Below are 27,218 nucleotides of genomic sequence, written 5' to 3' on the forward strand. Positions count from 1 at the left end.
GCAAGTTTTGCGAACTTGTTGTTTCTACGTGTCCAGCCTGTTTGGGACACTCTTCTTCATCACTGCCACTCTCTGTCACCACTGCCACTCTCTGACTACTCATGCCACCCTCTGGCCCACCCATGCCACCCTCTGTTTCATCACCACACCCTCTGGTTGTCCAGTGTACATTATTTTCGGCAAAGCAAAGCACACCTTCCCTGCCTCAAGTGACCTGAATTAATTTGGGGCTGATTAATGTGTCACAGAATATTTTTTTAGCTGGCACCTGCTTCCTTAGTGCGCCCTGATTAGTGATCTTTTGCACTTGCTAAGTGCTTTCATTGTTGCAAAATTAGTTACAACACCTGCCCTGCCCCAACTGACAATAATGAATTAGGGGCTGATTAATGGATTTTAACTTCCAGCCTGGCTCCTGCTTGTCTCCCTTAGCTGTAATTCAGGACCTTTGTGGCATATGTGTAACTATTCTGAGGTTCAGAGCAGGGTCACATAATAGTTTCAACTGGCAACTGAACTCTGGAGGGGCCCCTCAGGAAGCACTACAGGAAATGCTACTAATGATGTGCCTGAACTTTTGAACCTGGTAAGTAGTTACTTTCAGTTTTGCTAAGATCGTATTTCTGCAATTTTGCACTTATTCGTGGGGCGCGAACTCACGCGAACAGTGCGAGCAGCGCGAGCAAAATCCGCTGCTCGCGGATTTGCGGATTTTGCGGGAAATTCGCAAATCTCGCGGATTGCGGATTTCCCGAAAATCCGCAAAATCCGCGAGCGTAACGGATTTTCCGCCCATGCTTAGTGAAGACCACTACCTGCTGAATTCACCCTCTGTGAGACCAGGAGGGTGAAGGAAAGTGCTCTCAGTGGCTGGGGTGTGCCCCCAGGAGCAATAGGAGGCCAAAATGGTGAAGATCGGCCGCAGGGGCAGAGATACGCCCCCAGAAGGTAGGTGACCTTTGACCCCTGGAGAGGACCGACGACAAAGCACGTGGGGTTCCTCCGTCCATCCCAGATGTGCCCCCGGGGTGGGTGAGGTCCTGGGGCTGCCCCACAAGGAAAGGAAGTTGGGGAGTGCTGTCACTTTCCCCATGAAATTATCCTAAAGGGGGATGCCAGGAGCCCACCTTGGCCCCTGGAAGACACTGGTTGGGGCCCAGGACCCCAATCTCTGGGCCCTGGTGATGGTGATGGTGGTGAGGAGGGGGAGGGCATGCCATCGCATGTTCCCCGTCACGGCCGAAGACATGCCGGTGATCACCGTCACGCTCCCTGTGAAGAATGTCTGGGGGCCCGGGACCCCAACTCCAGGCCCGAAGCCAGGAAGACCAGTAGGGGAGCGCTATCGTGCTCCCCATGAAAATTGCCCCTTAGGGCCTGGGATCCGCTCCTCCGGGCCCCACTGTGATGCTGAGAGGGGGGAGTGCCGCCGCACTCCCTGCAGCAGTGGGAAGGAGGGGGGATGTGCCTTTGCACTCTCCTGAGGCCTCGCTGGGCCAGCTGCAGTCGGCGTGTCTGCCTTCCAGAGCGGGCAGGCCCGAATGGATGTGCTGGCTCCTGTGACCGCACACAGAGGTTCGGGACAGGTGGGGAGCCAGCAGGAGCAGTCAGGGGTGGGCTCCCTGAGCTGCAGACATAACTCACCTGGGGGTCTGGGTGACACCAGGCCCTTCAACGAGCTCAGGACACCGCGCGAGGCTGCCAGCCGAGCAAGGCAGCTCTCCGAGAAGCAGCGGAAGAGCTGCTGCTCTAATATGCACGGCCAGAAGGAAAAGCACCCCATAATGCCTTACAGGCCCGGACCGGCCTGCAAGGGAAAGCAGCTTTTCCTTGGCTCGTGGTGGCCCCAGGAGGATGGGGTTGTAGTGTAGTTCCTATTTTCCCAATAGGCTCTGCGCATTGGAATAACATAAACAGCAGTGTAGACGTAGGACTGAGGTCATCTAGGTCTCTATTGACTATGTTAAACTTAATTTAGGTTTGCGCCAGCTAGCTCAGAGGTCACTGGAATCTTTCTTGAAGGAATAGGGAGGGACAATCTCTTTCTGTAGCTTTGTTTATCAAAAAACTGAAGGCCGAATTCAGAGTTCAGGGAACGCTGTGTGCTCATTGTTTTTATTAAGAGTTATTCTCATTGACTGGAGAGAACATTATTTCAGACAGACCTGCAAAAAATTGGTCTACCACATCAGGTGAAAGTTCGACTAAGTTTGAAAATACTGCAACTGTGCAGTTCTCTGCGTGATTGCTATCATCGATGTTTGGATCAGCAATGCTTACAGAAGGCTGTATCTGTTTGGTGCTGCTTTCCTCTCATACCTCACCGTCACCTACTCGTAGTGGTGAAGTCTCAACGAATGCCATCATCAGAATCGGTAGCCGCTGGGGACAACACGATGCATGAGTTGTTACGGGACCTAGCAAAGTATCGATTTCCATTGGTACTGCTGATTGTAGTGTAAGACAGACGCCCAACACGCATTCTTCTCCGCATAGCAGACATCGAATCACAGGTATGATGCAATCTTGCCAGATCGGTCTGAATGAAAGAAACCAGGTTGTACTTAGATCTCTCAGCCGGGCCAATCCGAAGACCTTAGTGATACGGTCTCGGTATCGTATTGCTAGGATCGTTTCTTCCATTGTTGCTAGAGTCTTGTCTGTGGATTGGCTTGCCATATCGGAGCAGAAGGAGCAAAAATAAAAACTCCTGCCACGAGTCCCAAGTTTAAGGGTGCGATGCCACTGGTATCAGACATTTTTAAGATTTGGCTTAACACTTCTACGAAATGTACGGGGCAATTTGTTGATAAAAGGGTATGTATCTCTGCTGCTGTCCTTGCAACTTGCAGATCATATGTTTCTTTTGATGACGTTAAAGGCACAGTTGTTTGTAAAAGAATAGACTTCATTCTGCTTAAAGTATCAATTCGAATAGAAGAGATATTCAGCCTAGGCCATAATGCAGCCCCCATATCTGGATTGCTGTGTGGATACAATACTTGCATACAGCAAATGGCCCTGGAAGTTACAGTTGTCAGATAGGCTTTTCCTGGCAGCATGCCACAACAGCTGTGGTCACTTATTAAAATGTAACTACCGTTAGAGAGTGGTCTAAAAAATGCCTCTATCTGTTTTGCAGGCCTGCCATGCAGGTGACATGAAAGGTTGTTTGAAGACCCTTCGCAGGCTCCATGCAAATTAATACCTTGACACAGAAGTGTACCGCTTAGTGATTTTTAAAACATTTTACCACTAAGAAATACCTCCTTGTTCCCTTCACTATAACATCTGTGTGTATAAGGTAAATCCCAGGTTGATTTGATGTATTCTTTACCCATCCTTTCATACTGGCCTACAGGTATATACTCTTGACAGTATTTAAACTGGAAAGTTGTTATCGGAATTGTAATCATTCCATGTAGTATCCATTCAATGACAGGTCTCTCTGACATTGTCAATGGTAATCTCTCGAGTTTTTCAATGCTCAGAATCGTATAGTCTGCTCCTTTTTGTGCCAAACTGATTTGTTTATCAGTAAGGTTAAAGATACCGAAAAATTACGTTGTGTTGATTAAACGCCATGGTACGTAGCCTGAACGCAGGTTTTGCAACGTCCAACCAAGCTGTACAATAGAACGTAATTGAGACTGACCATGTTGTAACATTAGTAAGTCCTGCTCTATTATATCAAAAGCAGATGATACAATGCTGTCCAGTGAATATATTCTGGAGGACAGAGTCGTTAACCCATTGTCCACAACAGAAAGTGATTTTTCCAAATTTATACGATCAATTTCTCGTATTTTTTCTGCTGTCTCAATTTGCATTACTTTCCATGCTTCGTTGTACGCAGCGTATATACCGGCCGCTATGAAACGTTTTTGACGCTGTTTGCGTCGTCCCATTATGAAATCACGCAAGTCAGCACCGTCTTTAAGTAAAGTCAAGTGTTGCTTAATTTCATCCAGTGTGGATTTCTGTAGTCACTCAAGGCATAGTTTCCCTACACTGTATGTTGTAACTATCCCTGGATGTTGTCTCTGGGAGTATCTAGGGTCTGGTCTGGTCATTTTGAACCCCTGTGTTTTGTTCAGGAATCTATCTTGACAGTTATTTGTGTATGTTGGCCAGATCAACCACTTTTTCCAATCAGTATGTGTTCTGTTTTGGTGTAAAATATTAGATATGTCTATCTCCACATCAGTAGTGCTGTCACTATCAGGTATGGGTTTCAGAATAGACAGTGTATTCAAGTCTTTTATCTTAGCTAGGCCAAGACAAGTAGTTTGTTGAATTGTGTCATTCAAAAATATCATTTGCTCTGGGATCATGCAGGCCCTAAATAGTGCTTCTAGGCCTTGTACAATCTTTGGAACCCCAGATTGTTTTTGTTTCAATGGTGTTTTTCCAAAATTTGAAACCTAATGTAGACATTTTGTCATAACATTTTTCTGAATAAATCAATTTAGTATTTGTCAACATTGTTTTCATTCCTGTTCTATTTAACTTTTTTAAAATAAAACGTTCCTGGATCACTGTTATTAAACCCTGAGAAGTATTGGAATTTTTCAAAAAATGTTTTCGGACTGCCTTTTGGTGGAGTTGGACAGTGTTCCCACTGGTTAAAGGATGAAACATTTCTAGGCTGAGCAGTTTTATGCAAATTGTGATCACCATAATGGTAGTAGCAGTATAGCTCTTCATAATTGGATAAACTCTGTAAGTAATCATGTTCTGTAAATTTGGCTGACATTACTAAATCTGACATCATATTATTAATGTTTTCAAAGTCCCAGTCATCAGAGAAGGTACTAGGTGTCACAAAGTCACTTATTGAAATCTTGAGCTGGTGAGGGTACTTCAAGAGCTCGACCGGGCCAAACATGTCATAATCAGTTCTGTCCCATGCTACCCCTATTGGAATGGCTGTGATGTTCACTGATGACAGTTCTCTTTTCTCGATGTGAGAGGATGTGTGTGGCTTTAGGACCAAGTTGATGTTCTACTTGCTGTGTCCATTTTACTATATTTTCCCTCAATGAATTTTTCCAAACATAGAACCATGATGAGCCAAAGCAGGAGGAAAAGTACACCTAACACAATCCAAAATTCAATCTATGGTGAAATTAGATATGTCTCTTTTAGTTGGTGAAAAAGTTCAATTACTTTATTTTTAAAACTTTTTGTTGGAAGCGTTTCTTCATGTTCGCTCGGATCTTCAGAGAAATTGTCGAAATTGATGAAGTAGCCTGATGCAGTTCTGTCAATGGTTGGAATTGCTTCTGGGTTTTCATTTGCTTTTGTATTTTTGTTTCATTTGCATAGTCCGAGGCTACATCGTTGTAGACAGGTGTTTCTTGACAAACTGGTGATATTTGTGTTTCAAGAGGCACAAGTTCCATGGCATTGTTGCATAGTCCTTTTTTATGCACTGTAGGTTTATCAAATGTGATTAGTCTCTTAGTTTGAACCTCTTGGATAGTTGCAAATTTTGGTATTCTGCTATTTCTTGGGAGTCCACTGGGCCTACTACTTATTATCGGCCACATGATTGTGGTTTTACCAGGTTGATGGATACAACTCGGTTCTCCTTTTTACCAGCAAGTAGCGGTAGTACAACTGATCTTTTTCCGTTGATAGCTAAGACAAGTCCTGCTTTTCTGTAAAAAGGCCCAAATTCCTTCTTTACTGCGATCTTCTCTCTGACCAGATCCCCAATCTTTGGAATCCAGACAGGTCTTGCTGGGACAGGTGGTTTTTCTTCAGTGGCTGTCCACTGTTGTTTCAATTTTATGTTACTCAGGTTTTTTCTTGTTTCATTTAAATCCTGTAAAACAGCCAAACGATCTTTGATATCAAAGGTTTTTTCTTCTACCACTGAAGTGTGACTATCAAGGTCCTGAATATGCATTCTAGTTCTGAACAATAGTTCGTATGGAGTGAGACCTTTTAGAGAGTTTCTTGGCAGATTGTTAAGACTATGTTGGACACTTGTTAAATGTTTGACCCACCCATCACCCAAACCTAATACCCTCGCCGTTATAGATTGCTTTATGTCCCGGTTTTTTCTTTCCACAACCGCATTTCCCGTCTTCGGCCCGGCTTGCTTGAATCCTGATGGTGCAGTGAGCAAGGGACTCACATCTGAGTATACCCTTCCACGTTTATGGTGGACAAAACGATTCAGAAAAGGGGGTGGTGATGGACAGAGTATCTGAATTAAGCAGAACACTCCTACCCAGTCCAAAGATCAGGGCTTGATCCATCACCGTTTTTTTAGCTCACTGCAACATCCCAGCTCAGAACCTGGCACCATGTAAATTAGTCTGTCCCTGGCCCAGTGCATCATGGGAACAGGGCAGACCAAACTACCAAGCCAATTCTTATACTGGGAAGGAAACAAGCTTCCGGGGACCGGTTTCTGGCATTTCAGCCGTCTTCGGCCCGGCTTGCTTGAATCCTGATGGTGCAGTGAGCAAGGGACTCACATCTGAGTATACCCTTCCACGCTTATGGTGGACAAAACGATTCAGAAAAGGGGGTGGTGATGGACAGAGTATCTGAATTAAGCAGAACACTCCTACCCAGTCCAAAGATCAGGGCTTGATCCATCACCGTTTTTTTAGCTCACTGCACCATCCCAGCTCAGAACCTGGCTACATGCAAATTAGTCTGTCCCTGGCCCAGTGCATCATGGGAACAGGGCAGACCAAACTACCAAGCCAATTCTTATACTGGGAAGGAAACAAGCTTCCGGGGACCGGTTTCTGGCATTTCAGCCATCTTCGGCCTGGCTTGCTTGAATCCTGATGGTGCAGTGAGCAAGGGACTCACATCTGAGTATACCCTTCCACGCTTATGGTGGACAAAACAATTCAGAAAAGGGGGTGGTGATGGACAGAGTATCTGAATTAAGCAGAACACTCCTACCCAGTCCAAAGATCAGGGCTTGATCCATCACCGTTTTTTTAGCTCACTGTACCATCCCAGCTCAGAACCTGGCTACATGCAAATTAGTCTGTCCCTGGCCCAGTGCATCATGGGAACAGGGCAGACCAAACTACCAAGCCAAATCTTATACTGGGAAGGAAACAAGCTTCCGGGGACCGGTTTCTGGCATTTCAGCCGTCTTCGGCCCGGCTTGCTTGAATCCTGATGGTGCAGTGAGCAAGGGACTCACTTCTGAGTATACCCTTCCACGCTTATGGTGGACAAAATGATTCAGAAAAGGGGCTGGTGATGGACAGAGTATCTGAATTAAGGAGAACACTCCTACCCAGTCCAAAGATCAGGGCTTGATCCATCACCGTTTTTTTAGCTCACTGCACCATCCCAGCTCAGAACCTGGCTACACTGCACCACCAGGATTCAAGCAAGCCGGGCCGACGACGGCTGAAATGCCAGAAACCGGTCCCAGGAAGCTTGTCTCCTTTCCGGTGAAGAATTGGCTTGGTAGTTTGGTCTGCCCTATTCCCATGAGGCACTGGGTCAGACTATTTTGCATATAGCCAGGTTCTGAACTGGGGTGATGCAGTGAGCTAAATAACAGTGATGGATTCAGCCCTGATCTCTTGACTGGGTAAGAGTGGTCTGCTTAATTCAGACACTCTGTTCATCACCACCCCCTTTTCTGAATCCTGATCAGAATGTAGCATGCCAATTGCGTATGTGCCGATAAAGACTCGCAAATCTTTTATAACAGTTCTGGCAGCAGCCGAGAGCTGGGGTCTACATTTTTAAGTGAATTCAGTCTTAATTATTATGGGGACGCATTTCTCTGACTGGATTTCTGTGCTATGGATAGCCTGAAGCTATCTAATAGTGGTATCTGGGCTACAGGCAGGTCCCGGTCACAACTGCGATCTCTGTTGCAGTCCTTGCAATTTTTTGCTAAATAGTAGATATCTACGCTCATTCCCGGCCACCAGTATTCCGATTGTAGTTCCATCAGAGATTTCAGGATCTCTTGGTGCCTCAGACCCAACCCCATATGTGCTTCTTGTAGTAAGAAGATTCTCTGGTTCGTGTTTGGAATTACCCTATCCTCCACTTCAGGGATTCGAGCAAACGGAACAGAGTTTGCATCAATTATGTATGTATTACTGAGTGGATAGTTGAGGGGTAATGCTGCATAATCGCCTTTTAATGAGGGTTTTACCGCCAGCATGGTTTCCCCATCTATGTGTTTTTCTGAACGCTTTTCAGTGGCTACGGAAGCCAGTTGAACCGCTTCCGCTGTGTTAGCCAATGATTTCCCTGCAACGCGAACGCCATCACGTTGATGACTCAATGCGTGTATCACGTGAGTCCTTCGTAGTTCTTTCTGTAAAAGAACTACCTGTTCCCAAAGCCTTTTATGCTTTATTGTAGCACCTGTGTCATCTTTGTAACCGTTTTTACTCCATGTCTGCATGTCACTGTTGTATGATTTGACGCAGGAATACGAATCGCACACTATTAGTGTGGGGAATTCGCGATCGGCATTTTCAAGCGCCATCATTAAAGTTTTTATTTCAGCTCGCTGAGCTGAACATTTCCTGAGTGATTCAGTTTTGGTAATCATTGGTTTGAATTTACCAGAGCGCCAGCGACCTTTAACAATCGGGCATGCTGCATCATAGAATTTATTTTCTACATCATAGTGTTGTGCGAATCTGTCCATATAGATTACGCAGGTATATTTTTCTAGAGATAGAATTTCAGCTGGCAGAGGATATTCGCGTTCATATACTAGATCATCTAGTTTTTTCAGTTTTGGGTCAAAATAGTGTTTCACGTCTTCTGTAGCGAAATAATTTTCCCATTCTATCCATTTTGGATCTAAGGCCACTTTAATCAGATTACGTGGACTTGTTAATGCCTCAAGGGCTGATTCTGCTGAAAAAACAGATATTCTCCTGCCTTGGGCTAGGGCTCTTTCTTTAGCTACAGAAGTTTTAACCGCTGTCAGAATTTTCTCTGTAGAGCTGAATTTCATTTCAGCTTCAGTGTACAAATGTGATTTGTAAGCTATAGGTACCGTTTCTCCTTCATTAGAGGTCAGGTATGTGAATCCGCATCTTCCTGGGATGACTCGGATTACAAGATTGCGTGTATTTTCGCGAGTTTGTAATTTTGTTTTAGTTAACATGTCTGTTTGCAATGATCTCAAAATCTCTGTGTGTTTCTGAGTCCAATTGGTTTGTTTGAAATCTGGTCTTATTAATTCATAGAGGTTTAACCCCTTAAGTGCTGCCTCGGTGCATTGGCCGACGGCAGCACTACCTCCCCAGTGCTGCGCACGACCATTGAACGTCCATTCAGCACTAGTTCTAATGGACAGCGCAGCACTGGGGAGGAATGTTTAATAGCAGCTATGAGGTTAACCCTCTCAGCATAATTCAGAATGTATGTTCTTCCGAAATTCAGGAAACCTAGTAATGATTGTAAATTCTTCAGCGTTTTTGGTGCTTGGAGTACAGCACATTTCTCTAAGACATTGTCTGCCAGGCTTTTGCCTTCACTTGATAATTCATATCCTAAAAATAGGACAGTAAGATGGGCAATTTGTGACTTTTTAAAGTTGAATTTGTAACCCTCTGAAGCGAATCCAAGTATTATGGTGTTTACCCTTTTTAAGTGAGTCTCCAGGTCATCTTCTGTGAGAAAGATGTCATCGACATATGATAATGCTTCATCATCATATATTTGTAGTAACTCTGTTACCCTTGCTGAGAATAATCCTGGGCTATTCTTGAATCCCTGTGGGAGTCCGCAAAATTGTTTTTGCGATCCAAGAATTGAGAAAGCGGTCAAATATTTGCTTTCAGGTGCAATGTTTTGACAGAAGAATCCATTAGAGATGTCTAATGTCAATTTATATTTTTTGCGCACAATGTTATTCATTAGTGCTGCACTATGTGAGTTTTGTACTGCAAATGTTTTACAACAGGAGTTAAGTTGTCTGTAGTCCAAAACTAGACAATATGAATCGTCTGGCTTGGAGACAGGAAACAAAGGATTGTTCATTTGGGAGGTGCATGTTTTGATCACCCCTTGGTATTCAAGTTGATCTAAGATCTCCCTGACTTGTTTTTTAGCTTCTTGCTTAACTGGATACTGCCTATGTGCAGTGGGCTGATTTTTTAACTGGATTTGTGGTGAGGTGAGTCCTCATCCCATCCTACATGATTTTTGTATAAAGCAGGAGCTTTGGCTACTGCCCATTTTCTTGCCATTGTGTATTTTTTATGAATCGGGATGTGATTCGAGAAGGCAGGCATAATCATTTCTTCGCCATGAGGGCACTCCCTGACAAACTCTGGTGGCCAGTCTTTCTCAGCTAACAGAATGTCATAGCCTTTTGAGAGTTTTTCCCAAAAGAGACCTTTTATTTTTCTAGTTTTATCTCCCTCTATACGTAATGTTATTTCATATAGTTTATGCGGCACACTAACTCGTGTGTCTGCAGTTTCCACCTGAATGTACTCATTCGTGTCCACTGTCTCCAGAAGATTCATCAGGATCTTGCGAGCTATGCTCACTTCTGCTGCGCTGTCTAGCATTGTCTGTGCCCACTCTCCGTTTTTCAGCTGCGTCCTCAGAATTCTCGGCATGTTTAATTTTAATACTTGCTACCTTCTTTCTGGGAAATTGTAATTTTTTACTTTGATTAGCCGGTTCCTTGTCTTTGGACTTGACGTGCTCTTCTCTGTGTTTCTGACCGTCTTCTTTCCAATTTCTGTGAGGAAGATCGAGAAAGATTGAGTGAGAAGGATCGAGAGGGACGTGTATCAACATCTTGATATCTATCAGGTTTTCTTATTTTATCCCTATCTCTAAGGTTGTATCTTTTTTCAGAGGGTTCCCTTTGGGGAGACTTGTCTTCTCGGCCTGGAGATCTCTCTCTACGCTGAGGAGACCTTCCTCTGGACTGGAAACGTTTTTCCCTGGGAATGGTTTGTTTATTACCTTCCCAACTCTTTTTTGGAGTTTTTAAGTTATTTTTAATAAATGTTTTTTCAGGATTTTCAGTTAGTTGGGGTTTTACCGGTTTCCCACCCAAACTATCTCTTCATAGGATTTTTCTATGATTCTGGCGAGTTCAAATGGTTGTTCTGCTATATCAGTTTCCTTCAATTTCTGGCGGATCGCCACAGATGCTGCTTCACCTTTTATGTTGGCTAGTAATATAGCCGAGACCAGCTTGAAGTCTTTCAGTAATTTCATACCCAGAGTTAAAGCAGGTTCTGGACCGTATTCATTTTGAATCTTTCCTAGTACATCTGGTATCACCGCCATAGACGGGACACCATGTGTTTTTGTGTAGATGGAAGCAAAGACTGTGCCCCAAGTGTCACAGTCCTCCACATGTGGTGCGACCTCCATCGGGAGGCAGATAGTCAGAATTCTGTGTTTCTCAGTAGGAGTAGTATCTGGAAATACTGCCTCTATTTGAGTAATTTTTTGTGTTAACCAGAATGGAATTTGTTCTCGTTTTATGGGTACATTACCAAGACATGAGTGTATGTTCTGTGGTGTGATTTTGTTTATATTCCCCTGGTGGGGGGTCTGCTGTGGAATATTAATTGCCGGTTGGACTATTGAGGTCCGCATGACATATTGGACTAATTGTCTATGTATTTTAAATAAGAGTTTTAGCTGAGCTAAAAGTTCAGGAACTGACATTTTATCAATGTCTGGATGTGGTGTGTAGCTGGCTAGAACCGGCCACGTTGCTCCTGGTCTACCTAGAGGACCGAGCCTGGTGATGTGATCTTTATGTTTTAGGGCGCCTTTAAAAAAGAGCAGGTGCTCTTGGTATTTTAGTGGGATTTCAATCTCCTCAAAAGGAGTGTATTCATCCGGAGGTTCCTCTATTTTGTAATAGTGGAAGTCTTTTGTCGTAGAGTGTGCTGCTGGAAAATGTATCGATGAATAGAATACCTCTGTCTGCCGATATTCATGTGCCTCTTTCACGAATATGACTGTACCACCTTGTGCTGTCAGTCCATTTTCTATAAGTTTTAGAGTTATAGTTCTTTTTACATTGACCGGAATGATTATTGCATCCGGTTCAGTTTCATGGAGACTTGCGTCTTCCTCTAAGAGTCGAGCTGCTTTTCTTGCTCGCTCCCTTTCTTCGTCACTTTCTGCCATTTAACTAACTGAAGGTTTTCTGTTGCAGATCGAGTTTCAAGGAAACAAAGATTAGGTGCACAATATTTTGAAACACAGTATCCTTCAACGTTGATCAAACCAAAAACTAAAACATAGGATTCTCATCCTACTAAGTTCCGGTGGATATTAACCTTTCACCCACTCCAGACGTCTATTGGAGTTTTTACGGGGAAAGGGTTCTGTGTGAAAAAGCACGACTGAGTTACTCTAGTGTCTTGCGTTAGATTATTGCCTTACCAAACGTTTGGCGCCATGTAGTGTTGCTCCTATTTTCCCAATAGGCTCTGCGCATTGGAATAACAAAAACAGCAGTGTAGACATAGGACTGAGGTCATCTAGGTCTCTACTGACTATGTTAAACTTAATTTAGGTTTGCGCCAGCTAGCTCAGAGGTCACTGGAAACTTTCTTGAAGGAATAGGGAGGGACAATCTCCCCTGGCTCAGACAAGAAGGGATTCAGTTTCCGACAACCACATAAACATGACAACTTTGCTCTTGCAGAATAAGAGTATATCTCTAGAGTTGTGTTAAAACAATAGACAGCTATTGCACTCAGTCAGCAGTGCATACTTAGTTTCACCAGAGTGCAGAGAAATAGAGAGACAGGCGTTTTCAATAAAAAGGTGTTATTTATTGAGCAGTCTTCTTTCTCATGCAAGAGAAGTGAATTGCTACAATCGCAATACTTAAAGTAAAGTAAAGTGCGTACAGTAAAAGTAGTATTAGGAAATAATACTGTAAAAGCATTGATATGGTTTCTTAGCCATATGATACTTTAAAATGGATAAAATATATACATACATAAATACATTGACTAACGTACTCAACTGGTGCTTCTAACTAAGCCTACCCCGGTGTACCTGACCTAAGCCTAATACATGGGAAGGGATGAGTAAGTAGCAGTTTAAGTTAAGTTAGTTAAGATAATTTTGCCAAGAATCTGCATCAAGAATTCGCTTACGGGTTTAGTCAGCTCCGTACCTTGGTAATAGAATGTGGGAGGATTGGTATCTCTTTCCTCAGGACTCGATATTCCAGCAACCCGCAAGGGTATGCTGAAAACACCTGAACTGGATTTTCTCGGCTGGAGAAAAAGACAATGTCTTTCTCAGTGCGTCAAACAGGAGGGACGGCTTCCGTGGGCACTCGCATCAGCTGGGCTCTCGGGCAAGTAGATGGCCGCTCTCCTCCAAACCACTGTGTGTTTGCTTAAGGCAACTGTTGGTATTTTATACCTGGAAGGTGCCGGGTTTGACGTAAGGTTGGACATAAGACGTTACTAAGAACTAACAGTTCTTGCAGGACTTCAGGAGTTCTTGTTCAAATCAAAACAAAAGCAGGGGGGTTTTCCCGGGCTGCTGGAGGCTTGGTTGGTTTAAAGAACGCGTTGTGCTTTCTAGGAGTCGATTGGAGTAGCCGTGCTGTGCTTTGGATTGCATGGGCTATTACTGAATATGAATCTGAATCTTATGCCTTTATCAGGATATTATTGATTATAACCTCACAAGGGCGTAAATCGGGAATATAGAATTAGGGTCCTAGATATGAACACGACAGGGTCACTGTGCAATGTGTGCCCAGGTGCAGGGGGGCCTGCAGGAGCAACGCAGTCTCCCCCAGCATGAAAATGAAAAGTCCCTCCCTAAGTATCTGGGGACTCCATAGAAATAACCCCTCAAGGGCTCAGCCAGCAGTCAACCTTATTCTGGGGCTAGAACTTTTGTTCTACAGCTGGGGGTGCGTTAGGTATTGCATCAAGGTATGGAGGGATGTACTGGGGATTGCAAGAAAAGTGCATTTACCAATGTTAATTCTACTGAGGGACTAAAAGTCACATGTGTAATGTGAAATCATAAGCAAAGTGGGGTTATGTTGCTGGTCATTCCTGTTAGGGTTCCTGGCTGTATATGCTTAACCCTGTGATTATAACTGTGATGTATTTTAGGAGCTTTTATTGCAATGCATTATAATGGTTATCAGCCATGATAAGGACTGTCATTTTAAGTGATGCTTAAACATGTTTTTTGCTGCTGCGATAGGGAACTCAGACTGTTAACCCCTAAGATGTAGAGGTGTATACTGTATGGTCAGTATGAGATGCTCAGTTAGGGTTATGTGTCACCAGGGCAGATGTGCCCATTTTAAATGCTTGTTGAGACAATGGGGTAGGTCACCAGTGGGATGGTGCCAGTATGCAAGGCCCTCACTCCAAGTTATGTTCAACCCACTGTATTAGGGGGCAAGATAATGTGCATACATGGGAGTGGTGTTACTAGACTCCACCTCCCCCTGTAGGACTTGCGAATTTATTTATTTATTTATTTATTGTTATTTGTAAAGCGCATCGTTTACCCGTAGGCGTCTTGGCGCTTGATGTTTGCAATAATCTAGATGGGAATCAGTTCTCTACGATTAATCCTTATTGAATTATTGAGTAAACAGCCATGTTTTGAGTCTCCTACGAAATTGAAGCAGCGTTGGACAGGTTCTGATGTCCAGCGGAAGGGTGTTCCACAATTTTGGTGCGGCGACTGTAAAGCGACGGTCGCCCCAGGAAACTGTTTTCACGCGAGGAATCACTAAAAGATTGCTATTAGAGGACCTCAGTTGACGGGAAGGCTGATATGGTCTCAGTTGCTCTCTCAATGAATGTGGGCCTTGTCCATTAAGTGTCTTATAGACAATGCATAATGATTTAAATTTGATCCGGTTCTGGATCGTCAGCCAGTGAAGTCGCGTGATTGCATCTGACGTGGAAACATATTTGGGAATTCCAAAAACCAGGCGGGCTGCGGCATTTTGCACTGATTGTAGTTTTCTTAGGACTCTGATTTGTGTATTCAGAAATAAACCGTTGCAGTAATCCAGTGACGATAAGACCAGGGAGCTAACTAAGGTCTTAATAGCCGCCACTGGAAGGTAAGGACTGATTTTTTTAATCATGCGGAGTTTGTAGTGGGCTGTAGACGCCACTTTATTTGCATGGTCCATGAAATTGAGGCCATCGTCAAAGATGACACCCAAATTTCTCACCTTGGAGACAGGTTTGGGAATGGCTCCAAAACTGGCTGGCCACCATTCGGCTGACCAGCTCGGGGAAAGCGGGCCAAATATTACTACTTCAGTCTTTTCTGAATTAAGTTTTAAACAGTTGGTGTTCATCCAATCTCCTATCTCCGTCATTCCTCTCTGTAGACGTTTGGCCACTTCTGGTCCATCTCCCCTTATGGTCATGACCAATTGCGTGTCATCCGCATATGAGGTGAGGCCCATCCCATGTGCCTTGATGATATTGGCAAGGTCCGACACATAGATGTTAAATAGTGTCGGACTGAGGGATGAGCCTTGAGGTACCCCACATGGCAGCGACAGCTTGGCAGATTGGTAAGGTCCTAGAGTGACTGCTTGAGTTCTCTCAGAGAGGAAAGTGGCCAGAAGTTCCTTGGCTGTTTGGCAAATGCCCATCTTCTCGACACGGTCGACCAGAATCTTATGGTCGACCGTGTCGAACTCTGCTGAGAGATCAAGCAGTATCAAAACTGCAGTTCCGCCAAGATCTCTAATTCGGCGCACATCATCAGCGGCTTTGATTAGGGCCGTTTCAGTCCCATGATATTTACGAAACCCGAATTGGGTGTCGTCCAGTAGACTGTGCCTCTCAATGTAATCTGACAGTTGAGTATTCATGGCCTTCTCTACCACTTTGGCCAGAAAAGGCAAACTGGCAATTGGCCGATAGTTTTTTAATTCGGTCTTGTCTGCTCCTGGTTTCTTTAAGAGAGGTTTGAGTAACATAGTTTTTAAGAACTGAGGATATTTTCCTGAGCACAGTATGGAGTTACATACCTGTGTCAAGACAGGTATTATTGAATCCATCACTGGGGGGAGAACCGAAAATGGGCAAGGATCAAGTGTGGATCCTGACTTAATAGTTGAGACAATGCTCAATGTTTGGTCATCGGTTATAGGTTTGAAATTGGGGAAGATTGGAGTTTGGTGTTTTGTCAGGATAGAAGGGTCTGTTTGGATATGTGAAGTTTCCGTTGATTTGCAGGAAAATGCCTGGTAGATGTCATCTACTTTGGAAAAGAAGAAATTTGCCAGCGCATCACACATGATTTGGGATGGTGGTGGTGTTAAATCTTGGATATGGCCTGAGAGGGATTTAGTTATTTCATAAAGCTTTCGGCTAGAGTTTTTAGCTTGTTCTATTTGATCTGAATAGAAAAGTTTTTTTGCTGCTATGATCATACTTTTGTAGACGGCAAGAGATTCTTTGTAGCGTGTCTTACAAGTCTGGTCATAATTTTTCCTCCATTGCCTTTCCAGTTGTCTATTCCGTAGTTTTTGTGTTTTTAATTCTTCTGTGTACCATGGGGCCGTAAGAGCCGATCTATTCTTGGAGAAGGTCTTGGTGGGAACAAGAAGATTTATAGCCTGGCTAAGCCAGTCATAAAACCGCTGTGTTGCTACGGCCGAGTTAGATGGTATACTCGGTCTGGTGGTATCGAGCTGTTTTATTAAATCAGGCTGTTTGATGTTATGCCAGGCTTTAATAGGGCCCTGATGAATCATTGCAGTTGTCTTATTTGCAGGGTTGGTTATAGTCAAGGTAGAGAATACTACATAATGATCTGTCCACGTCATAGGTAGGATATTCGAGATCTGTAGGCCTTGTGCGTTGGTAAAGATCCCATCTAAAATATGTCCGGCCTGGTGCGTGGATGCTGTAATTAATTGTGTAAGTCCCATGGTCTGCATGTCTGAGATAAGAGTAATGGTGTCTCTGTCATTTTCTGCATCTAAATGAAAGTTCAGATCACCCAACACTGTTATTGGATTTTCTAATGCTAGGGTCTCTAATATAGAGCTTAAGTTGGTCAGAAAGGCAGTCCTGGCTCCTGGAGGTCTGTACAGAAGTAACCCTTTAAAATTATACAGGAGAGTAAGTTTTATTGAGTATCGTAGGATTTCACACGAGGTGTCTGGGATGTTTGAGGTCATGACTTCATATTTGTCTCTGGCTATAATGGCGAGTCCGCCTCCTCTCTTTATGGGTCTATCCTGTCTGTAGGATTTGTAACCAGCCGGTGTTGCTATGACCAGATCCGGTTCAGATGAATCATCGGTCCAAGTCTCTGTTATGAAGAGAATATCCAGCTTAAAATCATTTATAAGATCCGCTATTTCGTGGCTATGTTTAACTAAAGACCTTGAATTAATAAGTGCCATGTTTACCATTGTATGAGTATTAGGTTCGTTACAAGGTCTTTCCCAATTTTTCAATGTAGTGAACTGACAGTGCGAGCAGCTATGACCAGATCTCTTAATATTATTGATGAGGTCTAATCGTATGCAAGCTGGATCTGTTGGTGGTCTAAGGCTCATCAAGGAGGCTTTTGTGTAGGCTAGCTGGACATTTGTGGGGATTGGACCAGGGGTCTGGGCCCTTGGCCCGGATCCGGCGCGGACGGGCGCTGACGGGCTTGCCTTCGGCGCGCCGCCGGCGCGCCCGCTGCGCCCGCCCGCTGCGCCCGCCCGCTGCGCGGACGGGGTGTGCCAGTTCCTATATTCATGGTTGGGCGGGAAAAAGGGGAGGGTTCGACCAGCTTGACCGCTAACCCTACCTCCGCAATATGGCAGCCAAGGAGAGTCGGGTGAGGTCCCAGCGTCTGTGTACAGTCGCAGTGCAATCGGCCAGCTAATTGGGGCAGCCTCGGTGCGAAGCAACTCTCGCGCCGAGTATAGTAAATTTAAAAGCTTCCATGTCATGCAATGTCACAAAGTAATTCCAGCAGCCTATGTATATTTGTAGCGAGAAAGCAAAAGACACCCAATTGATGGAAGGAATGCAGAACAAATTAAAACATTCTCCCCCAGTCAAAAGATCAGGGTTAAATCCATCATTCTTTTGCTCACCATGCCACCCCAGTTTAGACCTGGCCATATGCAAATCATTCTTGACCCTGTGCCTCATGGGAACAGTCCAGCCCGAACTGCCAAGCCAAATCCTCCCTGGACCGGAAACAAGCATCCTAGGACCGGTTTCTGAGTTTCACCCCTCTTCAGCCAGGATAGCTTGGATCCAGTGGCACAGAGAGCCCGGGACCTACGTCTAGGCATACCCAGTGCATTTGGGGCAAGAAAGCAAAAGACACACAATTGATGGACGGAATGCAGAACAAATCAAAACATTCTCCCCCAGTCAAAAGATCTAGGTTAAATCCATCATTCTTTTGCTCACCATGCCACCCTAGTTTAGACCTGGCCATATGCAAATTAGTCTTGACTATGTGCCTCATGGGAACAGTCCAGCCGGAACTGCCAAGCCAGGTCATCCCTGGACTGTAAACAAGTATCCTAGGCCCTCACTCTAAGGTATGTTCAACCCACTGCATTAGGGGGCAAGATAGTGTGCATACATGGGAGTCGTGGTAGTAGACCCCCACCTTCCCCTGCGGGATGGGTGGGAATGTCATGCAATGTCACAAAGTAATTCGAACAGCTTATGTATATTTGTAAATTGTTGTATAGTATTGAGTAGTGTGTGTGTTTAATAAATGCACTCTTCCTTTTATAAAGCAAAGTACAGACTGGAAAATCAATTAGTGATTGTTATTTCTGCGTACTGGTAAATGGCGATCACTAGCCCACACCACCTCCCCTGAGTAAGCCTTAGACTGCTCTGCAATGCTACTCTCTAAGAATCAAGCGCTACAATGGGGTGTTTGGTTCCCAGTGAAGGACAAATATAGTCATGTTATTTGTGCAAGCCTCACAGATAGTGCCTCGTTTTCCAACAGTAAGGCAATGCCCCATCCAAATGAGGGAACGTATTTGTGCCATTCCATATTATAGCTACAGGTACAGGGCTAAACAGGCCCTTGGATATTGACACTGGTTGTGCATCAGTTAAAATTTGCCATCCAGTCAGAGGACCCCTTTGTGATTAAGACAATTGCAAAGACCCTCAATCAGATCCACTGCAGGCGTGTGCATTCACAGACTACACACACCTGTGTGGAGATCCCTGCCCCCCAACATGCTTCTGGTCCATCTACTTTGAAAAATGGTCTGGCGATTTCAAACCACCAGACACACTTGCAATGTTATGCTGTGCCCAGTCCAAGACTCAAGTTTGCTTCTGCACTGGTGGTAGCACATACTTTATAAAAGATGGTGCACTGTACATGTCTGCACTGAGTGATGGTGCACCCTGCACATACAAGGATACTACACTATTTTTTGTAAGATTTTTCTTTGCTGACTTTATGTAAAGCGCTCTGATACCTATGCGTCTAGCCAGCGCTATATAAAACTCTTTAAATAAATAAAACAAATAAACTCTCCAGATGTCTGTGATTGGTCTAGGGCTTCTGCAACACACAACTGACTGCACATTGAGTATTGTGCTTTCCCATCACTTCGTGGTCTTCAATATTGTAACATTGTATTTTTACTAAGATATTATCATTTCACTTTAACTTGGTGGAGAGTTTAAAGTTTTTACTTTTCAGCTCTACTTTGTGTTTGTTACACACCTTATGAAGTTTTCTGCAGGTATTGCTTTGATGTTTCAGCCGAAGGTCAGCCAAGGTGATCCTTAAAAAATCTGTATGTGTCTGTGGGATTTTCTGCTTGGGTAGTGGGAGAGCTCTACCACAGCTCCCATCATGAATATGGACTGCGAGCAGAAGTCTCCATCACTACAGGGCCTTGGTTCCTGAAACGTTTTCCACGTGCGTCCTCTTATGTACACCAATAATTATTGCAGGTTCAAGCCATGACCTTGTCTAAATTACCAGAAGGTGGGTTACAGCGTTTGACTCTCAACAAACAATAGCGGTGTTTGGGTTCTGGAAAATCGTGGTCGCGTGCATATTGCGAGTGGATGTAGCATGGGTTTCTTCTGATCTTTGACGATTATCCGCAAAAGCTAAAATTGTATTAAAAGTTTGTATAGGTGGGGCGTGGCTAAGATGGCGGCCGGAGCGGACGTGTAGCCGCGGAGCTCCTCGCCCTGATCCCCTGAAAACCCCGCTGAAGCCCTGGTATTTGGTGCACCTGGCCCCCCACACGTCGCTGCCTGCGCGACACGCTGTGGGGAGCACCCTGAGACCCCAGAAACCGCCACGGAGGGCGACCGATGCAGACCCTTGCCGCCGCCGCTCTACAGGGCGGGAAGACGCCGAGAACCGGGCCCCGCACTTAGCGGCTCTCCCCCGCTCTCGAGGTGCTCGGCATTGCTACGGAGTGACGTGAGGGGGTAGAGGACTGCTGCCTGGAGACGCGACCCCCTTTGGCAAAACCAGGCCCCAACTGCTGCCACCGAGGTGCTTGGGCGGCCCCCGGACTGTCCCGCGGTGCTGCCCGGGAGCGCCACTACTCTGGCTTGGGCCTACGCGGGCCCCGGACCTGCCAGCGGCGGTGTGTGCGCCCAGGCTCCCCCGACGAAGAGGCTGACAGCGGACCGGGGGGGCCTCGGCACGCCGCCCCAGGGGCCCCTGAGCCGATACCAACTCACGATCGGCGAAGTGACCGACAGCTGAGGCGGGCTGGGCCTAAAGAACGCCTCACGCTGGGCCCCGACTTGGGCCTTGAGGCGGAGTGGAACAGGGAACACACAAGACCTGGTGCCCGGCCCGGCTCCCCCCCCGACTCTACGCACCGGCTGAGGCCCACCCGAGCTGAACCACCGGGCCCCGCAGGCGGCTGGGAGAGCCACAGACGACCCAACATTATCTGAGGTGAGGAGCTGGGAACTCGGGGGGCCTGTGGTCACGCCCCCGGCGGAGGGACAGGAGTTGGGAGCCCGGTATCCGCCGTGTGAAAGACCTTGAGACACTTGCTGGGGGAGCGCGGGGGCTGTGATTTGTGCCTGGACTGCACCCCGTGGCTTGCACTGCACCCTGATTTTCTAATAGGAGCCAGGAGAACCGGCTATCCTCTCTCTACACGGCCTATCCCGGCCCACGTGGTGGGGACCGAGCCTGGTAGGCCGCACTCCTTACTCCCCGGCGTTCTGTGCTACACGAGTGCCGGAGCTGGTGGGCCCCCCTGATACTAATTGATAATGCAAGCTGAGCCTACATGCAGGATGCACTGTTCCTAGGAGAAAATATTCTCTCAAAGTGAACATATAATAAACCGCTAATAAGTCAAAAGATATATAGCTGGATATTACCAACATAAGTTTTATTTTTCACAGTGATTATTCAGTTATAATCCTGCCTTTTTCAATTCATCTTGTAAATCATACAATGTTATCTTTACATAAGTCTATATGATTGATAACAATAGCAAAATACACAAGTATGTGTGACTTAATGAGCCACTATAATTCAAGTTCATCCATATGAAGAAATGACATTAAATGTAGTTGCTAGTTGTCGCCCGATGCATTTCGGGAAGCCCTGTTCCCTTCTTCAGGGGCGAATACCTAAAACAAATGTAATACAGAGAATTGTATGTGTGAAAAAAACTACAACTGCGCATAAATACACAATGTACACAGAGAGGAAAAAAGAAGAAATCGCTTTCAAACTTTGTCATTGGAAAAATATTCAGTCATTGGAGCATATCAAATGTGTTAAGCAGAAACATCATAGTACATATCACATAATATGAATCCATAAAAACATTCATCTGATAGTGTAGTACTGTCCATCTACTGGTAGCGCAGAATATTAATAATCCACGTAGATATACATAAGTGAAAGACACCGCTCATTATTCTAAAACAATGTCATGTAAAAACACATAAGTATATGCGCGTGGTCTGTAGATAAACTTAAACACAAACCAATTCCAAAAATAAACCAATATGTATGTAACCTGCAGTCAAGGTAACACGGACTAAATAACCATCACTCAGTTAATGCTGGGTCTAATCCACGTACGAGGAAATGGGAAAGTAATAAAACATACCAGATGGGGAATGGTGAGTAATACGCTCTCTGGGTCTTTCCCTGGTTTCTGTCACGTTAAAAAACTGTGAAAACATGAAGTAAATGAACGCCATGTGAGTTAACGGGGTTCCTTAAGACTGAGTAGTTTTTAAGGAAGATCTGCATATATTGAAACGAAAATAGAATTAACTGTGTTGTTCTCAGCATGAGCCTAAAGACGGGCGCTTGGGAAGCATTAAAAAAATGCGAGTAATTTGCTCTTCGAAATAACCTAACGGTGATAGTACATTCATATCCCCTACGATGGAAATAAACACTAAAAATGAACAAATAGGCAAGTAAATACCTTTTGATTAGAGTGACTCTAAGCAGATCCAGTAAATTATGATTGTCACCGGACGGTTTTGAGGATGCGTGGTAAACTCTTCTAATTGTACAGAAGAAATCTACAAAGAAATACAAGAACAGCGCTCGAGGCTATTTTTGCTACAATGTGGCTGCTAAGACTTAAGCGCTACTACGGGTCTTACCGGTTCTGAGATAAACTCGGAATCATTCTCGAGCGTTGTGAAGTCGGCTCCTAAAACAATGCATAACAGAACAGGGCTTAGAGAAACGGTTTCCCGCTATAGGGAGAAAGAAGAAAGCAAGCACTGCCCCAAGTCTTACCGGAAAGCTCGGAAACGTGACAACACGCGCGATGGTGGAATCCTGATGCGGAGATTAGCGGAGGGATACCATACAGGATCTTAAATAGTTCCTGTGATAACCACGTGTGAAACTGACAGGACTGTAGGGAAATGTAGTGCTAAAACTAACGTGGTGTCATCCTAAGACTAAATAGAACGGGACATGTAAAAGTGAAGCAACACATGTTGAGAAGATAAATGACTAAAATGAGGAAATAAAAATTACAGGCACAAGACAAAAACACATTTACAAAATGTCGGTTTACAACAACTGACCGACGTTCTGCAGCATAAAATAATTAATGGCACTAAGCAATGCTCTGTAACATGAAATAATATGAAATAATTAATAACCTCTATCTAGGGACAACTGCGTAATTAATCACCAAAACGAGAGATCAAATCTTAAGATACCGATGTATGTTGGCCTGACTGTAGTGCTGTGAAATATCCCTCTAAATGCGTAGTTACATTCTATATGTGTGGCGAATGACAACTGGTTTATATCAACAGTGAAGCTTGATACAAAAATAGATAATAAACATATAACGTGATGAATGCATAATAATGTGGCAACTATGCCATGTCGAGTTACCAAAACACCTGGAGGACCGCATTGATGCAAACATAAAACAACATAATAAACGCCTAAAATCTGGTGCTCATAACCAAAGCAAGCAAACTATGCATGAACCTAACTAGGGACAATGTATTCTGTGCGATGAATGTGGGAATTCAAAATGACAATGCTTGTGCAACACGAGCTGGACATGCTCAACTGGTACTAGGACTCATAGGAAACAACTGTAATCAACCCTATCATTGAGACCTGTGGGTATCAAGGTGGTGAGGTATTCGATCCAGTATACCTCCCTTTGCAGTAGTTTGGCGTTGTTGTCTTGGCCTTCTAGTTTTGGTACAACTTCAATGATTTGCGCTCTCAATTGAGAAATGTTGTGTTTGAACTCTATCCAATGTGTGGCTACTGAGGTAGTTCTGTTTTTACATCTGAAATTGCTTTTGTGCTCAGTGAGCCTAGTCTTGAATTTACGTGCAGTTTTGCCTATATATAATTTGCCACATGGGCATTTTAAGCAGTAAACAATGTTCATGGTGTTGCAATCCCCAGAATGACGTAACTCAATCTTTTTGCCTGTGGTCGGGTGCGTCATGCTGTTGCCTGTTATGATGTTATTACAATGTACACAATTATGGCAACGCTTTGTGCCTGTGTGAGGTAGTGTAGCTACTTTGGTATTGCAAGTTCTCAACTTGTCCATTAGATTCTTGCCTCGGGTATAAGCAAAAATAGGTTTGTCGACAAAAATGTTCCTGAAGTCACTCTCGTTTTGTAGCAATTCCCATCTGTTAAGAATAATTCTCTTGATTTGATAGGACGCAGTGGAAAATTTAGACACAAATGTAATTCCTGACTTCTGTACTTTAGGAAGAGGATTAAGTAGTATTTGTCTATCTACCATTGACAGTCTTTCAATAGTATGATCAAGCACTTCTGTGGGATAGCCTCTACTCTCAAACCTGTTACGATGCTTGGGGATTTGTGCGTTAAGTACATCGTCATCAGTACAAATTCTTTTAAGTCTCAAAAAGTGCGAATAGGGCAAGTTGGTGATAAGACTCTTCGGATGGAAACTGGAAAATAGTAGAGTACTGTTACGGTCTGTGGGTTTTGAAAAAATGTCAGTGTGCAACCTCCGCGACTGATCATCTTTCTTAATCAGTACATCTAAGTAACTGACCTCAATCTCACTCATAGAGTGAGTGAATTGTATTCTCAAATTCCTGGTGTTGAGTTCAGTGATGAGTCTATGGAGTTCAGTGGTGTCTTTGCTCCAAATTAGAAAAATATCATCGATATATCGACAATATTGGACGAGACCCATTTGCCATTCTTCATTAGTCAAAATATATTCGTCTTCAAACTTGGACATGAATATATTTGCATAGGCTGGAGCCCCAGAAAATCCCATGCTCGTCCCTGTAAGTTGGCCATAGAAATTGTCTTTCCATCTGAAATAACTGTTATTTAAACAGAAATGCAGTAATTTCAAGATGAATATGCTTTTGTCCTTCGGGAGATCCAGTTGGAGCAATGCCCATTCAGTGGCATCCATACCTTCCTGGTGATTTATGGACGTGTATAGTGCGGTAACATCTATGGTACATAGTGTCCACTTTCGACTATACATGCTTTGGATGGTCTCAATTTTGTTAAGAAAATGTGTGGTATCTCTGGTATAAGTACACCATGTTTGCACAAATTTTTGGAGATAGTAGTCCAGATATTTACCTACAGGATCAAAAATAGATCCACACCCCGCCACAATGGGGCGGAAGGGGGGATCCGTGGGATGTTTATGAATCTTGGGCGTCATATAGAGACGCGGTCTCTTCGGATTAGCAGTGGTAAGAAAAAACTTCTCTGCATCGGTGATGATGCCATCTTGTATGGCTATCTGCAAGTATGTTTGCAAAATACTTTGTAGGTTGTTGGTAGGGTCAGTAGCCAAGATCGTGTATGTGTGGGGGTCATGAACGTGATCATCAACTTTACGTTCATAGTAGTCAGTGTCCATTACAACCAGGGCACCTCCCTTATCTGCTGGTTTAAGGGTGAGCGTTTCATCTTGTGAGATTCCCTGAATCGTTCTATGTTCATATTGATTAAAATTGGATTTACCAGAGGATTTGTAACGGATCTTAATCAGGTCACGTTTGACAGTTTCCTCGAAAAAAATCGATGATCTTGTGAGACACAGGGGCTTGAAACATGCTTTTGGGACGAAAAATACTTTCATCAGTGTCCATGTTGACATCTTCGCATACTTGTAGGACATTGGAGAAATAGTGACGAAGTCTTAATTTGCGTGTCAATTTGTATAGCGCTACCTTGGTGTCTAACAACGTGGTGTCATTGGTGGGTACAAAACTCATACCTTTATTGAGAGTCATAAGTTGTTGTCTAGTGAGACTTTTCGAGGAAATATTAATGATCAAACTACACTCTTCCCACTTCTTAGTACTTTTCCCCTGTCCTCGCCTGGTGGGTCGTTTACGGGATCTGCTGTCAGTTGTTCCTGTAAGTTGACCAAGGGTGGTGGTGGCTGTCCTAGTAGTGGAGCCTGGGATAAAAAAGACATCGTAGTGGTTGAAGGACCGGGTGCTGTTGTGACTCTCACTGATTTGTGAGTAGATGGTAAACTCCGTGTGTCTGGGGTGATAGTAGAAACCGGTGGTCTGGTGGCGGCTATGTCTTGATCTGTGGTGATACTCTCTTCACTCGATGTATTGACTCTGGGTTTAGAAAATCTTTTTTTGGCATAAATTTCGGCCCACGTGTAGACCTCGTTCAGTTTGTAATCTATCGTATCTCGTCGATACTTCCTAATTTTGCCTTCTTGCAATTCTTTGTTGTATCTATCAAGCTTATTGTTAAGGTCTTCAAGAGTGTTTTTCCAAATTTGTGGATCAATGCATGTTTCCAAGTCTTTTTTGAGATCAAAGATTTCTTCATCCAAATCCCTGATGGTATTGGACAGCTCTTCTATAATCAACAAAATGAGATCAAGCGAGCATTTATTGAGAATAGCGAACCATTTATCCATGAACTTAGAGTTTAAGTGGAATCTAAATAGCATGGGTCGTAAGGCTATCCTCAGGCCTCGAGGGATTCTTTTGGCTCGATGGTATTGTACCAAAGTTGAGGCATGGAGTCTTTGATTCAGTTGTCTACGTGTAAGGTATTCTAGTTGTTTGAGTCTTTGAATAGTGGATCCTCCCTGTGTATCAACTAGCTGAATTTCTTTAATGAGCGCATAGATACCCGTAGCCTCTTCACTAGAGTATGTCAAGGTTTCAGCTCTGTTCTCTGTGATGCGTGTTATGTTGTCAAATGATGCCATGCTCATATCAATTAATGCAATATTAAACTGGAAGTGGTGCTACCTCTTAGGAGCCAAACGCGATAATTCAAAAACAAAGAAAGAGGAGCACTCAAGTTTATATCAATTTAACCAAATAAACTAAGGGTGCAAACTGCAAGACTATGTTGGCTACATAGTATCAAAACAGTAATTGATAATGCAAGCTGAGCCTACATGCAGGATGCACTGTTCCTAGGAGAAAATATTCTCTCAAAGTGAACATATAATAAACCGCTAATAAGTCAAAAGATATATAGCTGGATATTACCAACATAAGTTTTATTTTTCACAGTGATTATTCAGTTATAATCCTGCCTTTTTCAATTCATCTTGTAAATCATACAATGTTATCTTTACATAAGTCTATATGATTGATAACAATAGCAAAATACACAAGTATGTGTGACTTAATGAGCCACTATAATTCAAGTTCATCCATATGAAGAAATGACATTAAATGTAGTTGCTAGTTGTCGCCCGATGCATTTCGGGAAGCCCTGTTCCCTTCTTCAGG

At 44.0% G+C, this 27,218-nt stretch overlaps 1 long non-coding RNA gene across 1 annotated transcript; it reads right to left on the reverse strand.

Moving 5' to 3' along the window:
• Nucleotides 1-21,353: 21,353 nt before the first annotated feature.
• LOC147702847 (uncharacterized) lies at nt 21,354-22,734 on the reverse strand. Its single transcript, XR_015297253.1, has 4 exons — nt 22,602-22,734; nt 22,418-22,517; nt 22,091-22,154; nt 21,354-21,602 (listed from the first exon to the last, which is right to left on the reverse strand). It is a non-coding gene; the product is annotated as an uncharacterized LOC147702847 (long non-coding RNA).
• Nucleotides 22,735-27,218: the final 4,484 nt, after the last annotated feature.

This window comes from Lissotriton vulgaris, chromosome 7 (genome assembly GCF_964263255.1).
Source record: "Lissotriton vulgaris chromosome 7, aLisVul1.2, whole genome shotgun sequence".
Taxonomy (NCBI): domain Eukaryota; kingdom Metazoa; phylum Chordata; class Amphibia; order Caudata; family Salamandridae; genus Lissotriton; species Lissotriton vulgaris.